This window comes from Pseudophryne corroboree, chromosome 4, assembly GCF_028390025.1.
Source record: "Pseudophryne corroboree isolate aPseCor3 chromosome 4, aPseCor3.hap2, whole genome shotgun sequence".
Classification (NCBI taxonomy): Eukaryota; Metazoa; Chordata; class Amphibia; order Anura; family Myobatrachidae; genus Pseudophryne; species Pseudophryne corroboree.
In genome coordinates, this window is record NC_086447.1 from 179,755,412 (window position 1) to 179,767,269 (window position 11,858).

General features: G+C 44.8%; 1 protein-coding gene across 1 annotated transcript in view; it reads right to left on the reverse strand.

The window, feature by feature from the left end:
- Positions 1–9,557, reverse strand: part of PID1 (phosphotyrosine interaction domain containing 1) — a 185,440-nt gene extending 175,883 nt beyond the window's left edge. Inside the window, exon 1 of the mRNA XM_063915605.1 lies at positions 9,536–9,557. The gene's annotated coding sequence lies outside the window, so the exon portion shown is untranslated. The remainder of the gene's footprint in view (positions 1–9,535) is intronic.
- Positions 9,558–11,858: the final 2,301 nt, after the last annotated feature.

The window sequence follows — 11,858 nt, forward strand, 5'->3', positions numbered from 1 at the left end:
CCTGTGTTAATTGCAAGCATATGCACACAGGTAGCACGTTCGTCCATCCAACTAGGGGAGACACTTTTCGACTGAAACATCGAATGACATGTGAGACCAAATATGTCGTTTACGTGATCCAATGCCCCTGCAAGAAACTATATGTCGGAAAGACTATTAGAATGCTCAAAGAACGGATGGCCTTGCACCGGTCATCAATTAAGAAAGCGTTCATCAAAATTGAAAATTCCACTCCGCCAGTTGCTAAACACTTCGTTCATCAAGGTCACCACATTAAAGATCTTTTATTCATGCCCATTGACCACATACCACCATTGAAGAGGGGTGGTGACCGGCATAAGCTGCTATTACAACAGGAATGCCGCTGGATCCGACGATTATTTTCCCTTTCACCATTGGGACTTAATGAGGAATTCTCGTTGGTACCTTTTTTATAAATAAATATATTTTTTTCTTTTCTTTTTTTATATTTACATTTTTTTCACTTCACATTTTTTATGTACGTGAACACATGTGAGCCTGATGACTCTGCATCCGGATCCATTGTCTTATCTATGTATTTTTTGTTTATTTGTTTATTAATTAGATTAACTGTTTATGCTTATATGCACACTTCAGTTGATTTATATACCTACTTACTGAAAGGCCTATAAATTGGGGCTTTGTTATAAGGCATGATTTATGTATAATAACTAAGAATGTAGTCAGTGACAGATTTAAATTCAGTTCAATCCATTGTTAAATCATTTATGACTGGCCATAGACATGCTTTATTATCAGTAGATTCATCATCAGGATGTAAGTGTGCATCTAATTTATTTTCATTTTTATTCATTTTTATTAGTTCAATGTTATCTTACACTGTTTTTCTTTGCCTGTGCGCCTCTCCCCTTGTCCCCGGAAACAGGTCTGATGCTTCTTCAGTTCCGGGTGTGTTCGTTTACCCGGACTGTTTTAAGCACGACCTGTTGGTTGCCACGGGTAACGCGTTAGAAGTGACGCGCGGCCCGAGGGTGATTCTTCACACCAGGACACAGTTACGGAGACTTATGTCTCCGTGCAGGATGGACAGGTCCCGGCTCCATCGTTTGGTCACTGACGATGTGCAGCGGTTAATACCCTCCCCTGCACGTCACTTCCGGTTCACGGCATGCCGTGCTGCTTGGATGTAACGCAGCTGATGTCCACGTGTGACGGGGAACAGGTGAGACAGCTTACAGGTAAGTATTTCACACACTATTTAATGCACTCATGGGCTAAGCTTTTCAGGCACACGTCACTTTGGAACCAGACACTGCGGATGGCAGTGTACAGCACCATGTCACTTTATCTATTCCCATGATGAAGATAGTCGAAACAGCTGTCGGAATGATAAGTACTCATTGATCTATTCATGCTGCTACCATCATGTGTGCTATATGCTTGTTGCCTTTTTAAATGACTTTTCTGGACAAGTAAAACTTCTTCTTTTGCATCTAAGCTGTGTGCTGGTATTTCTGGGTACAATCACCTGTGTGGTTATTCTTGGATTTTTTCTATATATATATATATACATATACACACATACATACATACACACACATATATATATATATATATATATATACACACACACATACATATACACACACATACATATACACACATGGATAAATATAGACTCCGCCACCACATACATACATAATATATACATACATATATATATTTATTTATTATGTATGTATGTGCCGAAGTGTGGCGGTGTCTATATTTATATATGTGTGGCGGTGTCATATATAAATATAGACACCGCCACACATATGTCAATATACCCACCTCCACACTTCATCACATACACATATAATATATATATATATATATATATATATATATATAATACCTCAGTCACTGAATAGCATTCCAGAGAATCATCAGCCGCCGGGCCGCCTTCACGGAGCAGCAAAGGTACATCATTGTTTTGACAGCCTAGTGCTATGTTGTGGATGTGAAGTCCGTGAGCGGTGGTAGCAGGCGGTACCTTCGTGACGTCACACCCCGTGACATCATGTGGCGCAGAGGAGGCAGCAAGTTACTCTGTTACACAATCATATGTAAACATCCATGCTGGAGGCGGGAAGGATGTTTAGGCCGGAGGGGGCGTGGGCTTAGGACACTATGCAGGCTGCAGTAAGATTTTTTTCCTGTTATGCGGTGGGCTTATTTGGGGTGTGGGTCTGGAGCTGCAGCTCCATCAGCCCCATTGTTAATCCGGCTCTGGATTTATGAATTGCTTATGCAAGCACCTCAGTGCTGTGAATGTGTTTGTTTTGATCTGCACCTTCTTACTTTTTTTAAGTCTTGATAGAACTTTTATGTAATTTGGACATTGAAGGAGCTGAGGGAGGTGATGTAAAGTGGTTATTGTCCAGTATATTGGACCTCATTCTGGTTCAGTTGATGTTGCTACTTATTATCAGAACTTTGCTCATGCGCAGGACCCGTTGAGTGCATCACAAATGGGTCCTGTGATGTAGGAAGTAGGATGGCAGCAGATTGTCAGCCATTTTGGGACAGGGAGGGGTTGGTAATGCCCTCAGTTTCCCATAACAGATGCATGTCGCCGCTGTTTAGGGGGAGAGAAGAGGCCAGGAATTTCCGCATAGCGTCTCTCCCATAGCGCCGCACACTGCACAGCCACTAGAGGTCAATTATGACCTCTAGCGTCTGCTCCCTCAATGCCGTGCGGTGCGCGATGACGTCAGGCACACCGCACGGCACCGACAGTAGCGGCTCTTGCCACGGCAGCAGCGGCTCCCTCAGAACAGTGGCAACCCGGGCAAAAAGTCTGCTTGCCCATGGCAAGAGCCGCTACTGAGTAACAGCACTGTATAGTGATGCAGCAGGAGGCGACTATTGTAAGTAGACGCCTCCTGCTGCAGTAGTGATCAAACCTGCAGGCATCGGATCACTGATGGGAGTCAGTGATCCGATGCCTGCAGGTTTGATCACTACTGCAGCAGGAAGCGTCTATTTACAGTAGTCGCCTCCTGCTGCATCACCATACAGTGCTGTTACTCATAGCGGGTCTTGCCACGGGCTAGCAGGCTTTTTGCCCGGGGCGCCGCTGTCCTGAGAACGCCGCTGCCGTGGCGAGAGCCTCTACTGTCGGTACCGTGCGGTGCGCCTGACGTCATCGCGCACAGCGCACGGCATTGTGGGAGCAGACGCTAGAGGTCATAATTGACCTCTAGTGTCTGTGCAGTGTGCGGCGCTATGGGAGAGACGTCATGACGTCTCTCCCATAGATCCGAGGAGTGGCAGCCGGACAGCAGCAGCGGTCAGCAAGCAGGAGCGGAGCTGGTGAGTATTTTTTTTTTTTTAAGCGCCGCTACTAGGGGCACAGCAACAGGGGGCACAACTACTGAGGACACAGCAACAGGGGGCAAAACTACAGGGGCACAGCAACAGGGGGCAAAACTACAGGGGCACAACTACTGAGGGCACAGCAACAGGTTGCACAACTACTGAGGGCACAGCAACAGGTGCCAAAACTACTGATGGCACAACTACAGGGGGCATAACTGTAACCACGCCACTTCTTTATGAAGCCACGCACCCTTTTTTACTTTTTTTTTGGGGGGTGGGGGGCTTCAAATGAAACTTTCGCCATGGGCGCCACAAGGAGAACTGGACCTGCTGTTACTGCTGCTTCCAAGGAAGTGACAGTCACTCCTTTCACATCTGAATTAGGCCCATTGTTTCCTTTGTGTTATATCAGTCATTAGAATAGTTTCTGTTTGTCAGACAGGGCTGCTAGGCGATGGATCTGATGATTGTTCTTAGACATAATGATTTTTCAGATATTTCACTACACATTTAAACTGCATCCCCATTAGATAAATCACACTTGCATTTTTTTCTGCCACATCCTTTTTACCATTGCCGTGCACTGGTAGAGGAGCCAGGGGGCCACTTGATTGCATTTGCCTCCCAGGCTAAAAAGTTGCCAGCCAGCCCCTGACAGTATGTAAGGATTATAAGGATATGGATATATCACAAATGTCCACTAGGTGGTATAAGATCAATTCCTTTTCCCTTTCAATATGACATTGCTACAGGAGGCTAATGAAACTGTGGAAAGCGTATAATCAGTGTAACCACACACTTGGTTGGCATTCTATTCACTAATCTATGACAACAATTTGCACAAGGCACTAAATTCAAACTTTTCGTATGAACCTAGTAACATTAAAGCCATGTTTCCATTACAAGATATCATTGGGGTTCTACCCCCCTAGAAAGTGGTCAATGGTGGTCATTCAGAGTTGTTCGCTAGCTGTTTTCGGTCGCTGCACAGCGATCAGGCAAAAAAACGGCACTTCTGCGCATGCGGCGCAATGCGCACTCGCAACGTACTTTCACAACGGCCGATGCCGTTTTACACTAGCTCTAGCGAAGCATTTCAGTTGCAATAGCTGGCCGCAGAGTGATTGACAGGAAGAGGGCGTTTCTGGGTGTCAACTGACCATTTTCAGGGAGTGTTCGAAAAAAACGCAGGCATGCCAGGAAAAATGCAGGAGTGGCTGGGCGAACGCAGGGCGTGTTTGTGACATCAAAACAGGAACTGAATAGTCTGAAGTGATCGCAAGCGCTGAGTAGGTCTGGAGCTGCTCTGAAACTGCACAATTTTTTTTTGTAGTCACTTTGCGATCTTTCGAACGCACTTCTGCTAAGCTAAAATACACTCCCAGAGGGCGGTGGCTTAGCGTTTGCACGACTGCTACAAACTGCTAGCGAGCGAACAACTCGGAATGACCCCCAATGTTCCCTGCTAATCCATGCTACTTAGCATTCCTCTCATGAGCAAATGTTCAAACCAGCACAAAGACCCTGACCCAGCATGGGTGCTAATGGAGGAACCTATTATACCCAAGCGCTAACAAGGGATCACAAACACAATAGCCAGGGATGGCATGGGTTAATGGAAAGCTGAACTGTGGGGAAATACTCAATAATCCCAGGGACATTCAATTCATGTACACAGAGCTAAACAGCCACATGCTAACGTAAAATGCAATGTAATATATACTGATCAATGCTCACTGTCACTGTATTGTGTGACCACCACCTATGACATCATCCGAAACTGCACCTGAGACTCCTCTGTCTCCTATTCTCCTTACTGCTAACCTTCATGGAAACATGTACTATCACAATACAATACCTAGATATTACACTTTTTCTATGTTGCAACCAGAGCCAAATTAAAGCAGGGGCGACAGCGGCGGCCGTCCCAGGGCCCCCACACCCTGCGCTTTGAAATAGAAGTCTTCCTGTGGCGGCTACCGAGGAGCTCCACAGTTAGTCTTGCGGGACAGGGAAATCCCGCGATACAGTGACTGCAAGCCGCCGGTGTCTGTAAGTGACTGTGTGTATGTATATGTATCTGCAGTGCTTAAAGTGGTCCTAGAGAGGGGGTGGAACTCACCCCCCTTTCCCACGGCGTCCATATGATAAAGATATTGCATGCGCCAAAGGCGTGCATTGCAAGAAAGGGGCATGGTCACACAATAGTAATAATGCCCACAGTGGTAGCACCCCATAATACACATAATGCCCACAGCAGTAGCGCCCCTTATATAATGCTCACAGTAGTAGTGCTCCTTATGTAATGTCCACTGTACTGGTAGTGCCCACAGTGGTAGTGTCCCTTATATAGAGCCCATAGTAGTGGTGCCCCTTATGCAATGCCTGCAATAGTAGTGCCCCTTATGTCCCCAGGAGTCATGCCCCTTATGAAGTGCCCCCTTTACAATGCCCTCATTAGTAGTCCCCGCAGTAGTAAGGCCCTTAATGGTAATGCACCTGTGTAGTATTGCCCCCTGTGGAAATGTTGCCTGTAGTAATGCCCCCAGTCGTTTAGCCCCCTGTAGTTTAGCCCCAGTAGTTATTCCCCCACTGGTAATGCCCCTGCAGTTATGACCCCAGTAGTTTACCCCCCCCCCTTTTAGTTTAGCCTCCCAGTGGTAATGTCACCAGTAGTTTAGCCCTCATCTAGTTTGCCCCATGTAGTTTAGCCTCCCAGTGGTAATGCCCCCAGTAGTTTGCCCCTTGTAGTTTAGCCACCAGTAGTAATGCCCCCAGTAGTAATGCCCCCTTGTAGTTTGGCCCCTTGTAGTTTGGCCCCCAGTAGTAATGGCTCCAAGTAGTAATGCCCCCAGTAGTTTAGCCCCTGTAGTTATGCCTCCAGTAGTTTAGCCCCCCAGTAGTAATGCCCCCAAGTAGTTTGGCCCCTTGTAGTTTGGCCCCCTGTAGTAATGGCTCCAAGTAGTAATGCCCCCAATAGTTTAGCCCCTGTAGTTATGCCTCCAGTAGTTTAGCCCCCCAGTAGTAATGCCCCCAAGTAGTAATGCCCCCACGTAGTACTGCAGCCAGTAATAATGCCCCTGTAGTTATGCCTCCAGTAGTTTAGCCCCCCAGTAGTAATGCCCCCAAGTAGTAATGCCCCCACGTAGTACTGCAGCCAGTAATAATGCCCCTGTAGTTATGCCTCCAGTAGTTTAGCCCCCCAGTAGTAATGCCCCCAAGTAGTAATGCCCCCACGTAGTACTGCAGCCAGTAATAATGCCCCTGTAGTTATGCCTCCAGTAGTTCAGCCCCCCAGTAGTAATGCCCCCAAGTAGTAATGCCCCCACGTAGTACTGCAGCCAGTAATAATGCCCCTGTAGTTATGCCCTCCTGTAGTTTGCCCCCTTGTAGTTTGCCCCCAGTAGTAATGCCCCCCAGTAGTAATGCCCCCCAGTAGTAATGGCCCCCAGTAGATGCGCCGCTATGTGTGTGTGTGTGTGTGTGTGTGTGTGTACACGTATGTGTGAGCGCAGGTGCAGGCCAAGGATGGGGGGGGAGGGTTCCAGCAATCATGCCCTTACAGTCTACGTTGCCCTAGGCACCTGTTGGGTTTCGCTGCGCTTCCGTCAATACACGCGGATCGCCAGCTGTAGCCGCTGACCCGCGTGCATTCCGACAGCTTTTACAACAAGTCGGGAAATCCCGACTTGTCGTATACAACGGCCCCCCCATTGAATAGGTCGGAACCACTTGCGACCTAAACCTGTCGGCAGCTGTCGTCTTTCCGACAAGACGGCAGCTTCCGACAATTATTGAATACACCCCTTATTGTCCAACTTGGCAACACGTATGTAGACAATTTGGTTCTGAACCCGGCAATAAAGTTACAGCGTCAGCTATCACATCACTATTCACTACTCCCTGGGATGGGGTCTTTTCTGAGCCACAGTCCCAGCAAAAGGATTTCAATCATTATCATTTAGACCAATAAATCATTTCTTACTGCTGCTATACACGGTGATAAGAAATGAATGCTAACAGGGGGGATTTGCAATAATTATTAGCGCTGAGACAAATGTGTTGACATCTTACCCTTGGTACACATTATGATATATCTGACGTGGACCAGAACGATATATCATACACATAGCATAGTGTGTACGGCCGATCACGCGCTCCTGTGGGTCGTTCCCTAGGTCATCCCATCAGGCATGTTACGCGCCTAATGGGACTACCCAGGGAACGACAGCATGCAGCTACATGAGGGGGTAACAATATATTAGGCCATCATCCACCACATTGTGCAGTGTGTACGGGTGGCACGCTATATAATGTACCATCGGTCATACAGTTGGCTGGGATACACATCGTTCTGATGTGTACCTGGCCTTAGGGATCCGATTTTTTGAGCCTTAAGTAAATTGCACAATGATGCCTTGACAAAGGCGCAATGGAGGCGCCGAAACAGCTGTCGGATTCAATGCCACTTTGTTAGCATGAGGAGGTCTTTATGCTTCTATGACCACCCTGGCATGATGAGTATCAACTCATTTATATGATCCTCTGCTTTATAACTTCTCTTGCACGAAATTTTGCACTTTATGGACTTTATGATGTTTTAAATATAAACACGTTCTCTGCAGTAAACAGGAGGTGCTGGCTCCTTTGTTTCATATGAATACTGCTGTTTGTGCCCTGCACTCCTCCCAATGGTGAGGGAGTGTTTACATCTACCTACTGGATTCTGCTGTCAGAGTTATCAAAATCCATGTATAACCTGTTGTAAAAAAATTCTCATGTCAAAGACTTTTATGAATTCTTTTTGTATTAAATATTTTATTCTAATTGGCCTTGGGCCATTTGTTTGGGTGACTTTCTGGTGAGGGGTTATCCACTGCAGGAACCCAAGAAATCCAATTATCCATAGTATAAGATACACCTACTTGGAAGGACTTCCGCTATATCTATACATCAAACAGAGCGCGCTCAGGATTTGTGTTTTCTATCTTATGTTTGTCTGAGATCCGGCAACGGAGGTCTCGCCTGTAGTGCTGCTGGTTCTGCGAGCGCAAGATAAGGAACGGAGGTCTCGCCTGTAGTGCTGCTGGTTCTGCGAGCGCAAGATAAGGATATTTTTGTATTGTATATATCTATCAACATTTTACACATAAAAATCGGTACAAATTCGAAAAGGGGGCACAGTCACTGGTAAAGGGGGCATGGCCATGCCCCTTTTCCTATATTTTCAATGGAAGTTTGGAGAGCCAAAAAATCGGTACAGACCATAAAAAAAAGGTACTGTACCTGTTAAAAAGGTACAGTTGTAGCGTATATATATATATATATATATATATATATATATCCACAGAAAAGAGATGTGTACAGGTGCGCTGGTGATTAGTTAGTCTCAGTCCACAGGTAAAAGCACAACACTGGGCTGTAGCACCGGAGTATGGCCCTCATTCCGAGTCGTTCGCTCGTTCTTTTTTTTCGCATCGCAGTGAAAATCAGCTTAGAGCGCATGCGCAATGTTCGCACTGCGACTGCGCTAAGTAAATCTGCTATGAAGAAAGGATTTTTACTCACGGCTTTTTGTTCGCACCGGCGAACGTAGTGTGATTGACAGGAAATGGGTGTTACTGGGCGGAAACACAGCGTTTTATGGGCGTGTGGCTGAAAACGCTACCGTTTCCGGAAAAAACGCAGGAGTGGCCGGAGAAACGGGGGAGTGTCTGGGCGAACGCTGGGAGTGTTTGTGACGTCAAACCAGGAACGACAAGCACTGAACTGATCGCACAGGCAAAGTAAGTCTGGAGCTACTCTAAAACTGCTAAGTTTTTTTTGTTCGCAATATTGCGTAAACTTCGTTCGCACTTTTAAGATGCTAAGATACACTCCCAGTAGGCGTAGACTAAGCGTGTGTAACTCTGCTAAATTCGCCTTGCGACCGATCAACTCGGAATGAGGGCCTATATTCACAACGCAGCAGTTCTCCTCATAAAGCTCTGACTCTCAAGAGCAAAGTGTCTGGAAATAGTAAAAGAAGGAGAATGCGCTCATAGTGCAAATCAATTTAATTCATAAACCACATATATGCACAGGATAGGTCAAATGAATAGCAGTGGACTCGTACCCTGATGGCCCACTCTGTGGGCTGTGTATCACATGAAAAGTAAAACCACAAGGCAAAAACTGCAGCCCACTGCACCTGGATCTGGTACCACACACCGCACCAGCTTCAGCGACCGATCCGTCAGGACACCTGTACCGGGTGAAGTCGGGGATGACAGCTCATGTGGAACAAGAAGCACCTGGTAAGCCCCACCTCAATGCATTTCATAATCACTTCGTCAGGAGGTTGGCTTACCAGATGTCAGCACAAGCTTTATATAGCAGTCACATATCAATAATGGTACCATTAATTGTTAATTACCATCAGCCGCTCTAATTCTCAGCAGCAACAGCCTCACTTAAAAGTGCTAGACAGCAATCATTAATACAATCTGATAAAAAACATCAGTAAATAGACGGCTAATTTCATAAAAACTACGCTAAAGCTGCAAAACTGGTGGCTCGTCAGCGACAATTTTCAAAGCTAATAAGCACACACAATTTAACACAATACATAAATACAGAATACAAATAGACTTATTTAAAAGTGCAATAAAAAAATTAATTAATGCACACCGATATAGGCATTTTGTTTAAAAAACACAGATATAGACATTTTGTTTAGAAAACAGCAATGCAGTATCATCTCAGCGGTAATACATCCGATATACAGAACATTAATACACATACTAAATAACATGCATAAAGCATTAACTATAAAATCCATGTCATACCATAAATGCTACAGGCACTATTTAAAGTGACATGAGCATATAAAAAAGTGACCTGCATGTAATAAGAAAACCTCCAGTACCCTATGTATTTATATTACCATCTTCACAGAGAAAAAAGCAATCATCAGATATGTTGGAATTACACAAGAATTCTACATTAGCTCAGAACGAGTAGTATGAGACCCCCACTCATCTCTCCCTAATAAAGGGGGTGATCTCATAGTTCTCATTAAGCCCATGGGGCATAAGTGTATTAAGAGAGAGTATCCAGAAAGTTTCTCTTCTAAGGAGTTGTTTTTCCCTATTTCCACCATTAGTAGACACTGTAACATGTTCTATTCCCACAAACTTCAGGAGAGAGGGATCCGCATTATGTAGCTCAGAAAAGTGACGTGGGATACTATGATTCATAACCCGATTTTTTATGTTACGAGTGTGCTCTAGAATTCTAATTTTCAGCACCCTTTTAGTTTTTCCGACGTATCTTAAGCCACAAGGGCATGTTAGAATATATATACAGAAATTTGTATTGCTATTTATGAAGGATCGAATGATGTTAGGACGTGGGTTATTACAACCAATAAAGGATTTTACATTTCTTTCTGCCAGAGTACATATCCTACAGTTTCCACAGTGATAAAACCCTTTAAGTGGGGTCAGAAAGTGGTTGGTCTTCTCACTCTGTACTGTGGTTAGTTTGCTTTTAGAAATGATCGATTTGACAGTCCTAGCTTTCCTATGTCTGGTTTATTGGGAAGTTCTGGACCAAGAACCGGATCTAACTGCAGGATATGCCAGTTCTTCTTGGCAATTTTTTCTAGTTCTCTGAAGCCAGTACTGAACTGTGTAACTAATGGGCAGAACATTTTTTTCCCTTGTTCATCCCTTTTCTTATAATTCACAAGTTCATCTCTCTCCTTATTCCTGGCCCTTACCATTGCTTTATGTGTTAATTCCTCAGGGTACCCTCTCTGTAGAAATCTATTAGTATAGATTTCAGCCTGTTCGTCAAACGTCGTCAAACTGGTACAGTTTCTCCTTAGCCTTATACAGGTTGAGTCTCCCTTATCCAAAATGCTTGGGACCAGAGGTATTTTGGATATGGGATTTTTCCGTATTTTGGAATAATTGCATGCCATAATGAGATATCATGGTGATGGGACCTAAATCTAAGCACAGAATGCATTTATGTTACGTATACACCTTATACACACAGCCTGAAGGTCATTTTAGCCAATATTTTTTATAACTTTGTGCATTATACAAAGTGTGTGTACATTCACACAATTCATTTATGTTTCATATACACCTTATACACACAGCCTGAAGGTCATTTAATACAATATTTTTAATAACTTTGTGTATTAAACAAAGTTTGTGTACATTGAGCCAATGAAAAAACAAAGGTTTCACTATCTCACTCTCACTCAAAAAGTCCGTATTTCGGAATATTCCGTATTTCTCTAACGTCCTAAGTGGATGCTGGGGACTCCGTCAGGACCATGGGGAATAGCGGCTCCGCAGGAGACAGGGCACAAAAATAAAGCTTTAGGATTAGGTGGTGTGTACTGGCTCCTCCCCCTATGACCCTCCTCCAAGCCTCAGTTAGGTTTTTGTGCCCGTCCGAGCAGGGTGCAATCTAGGTGGCTCTCCTAAAGAGCTGCTTAGAAAAAGTTTTTTAGGTTT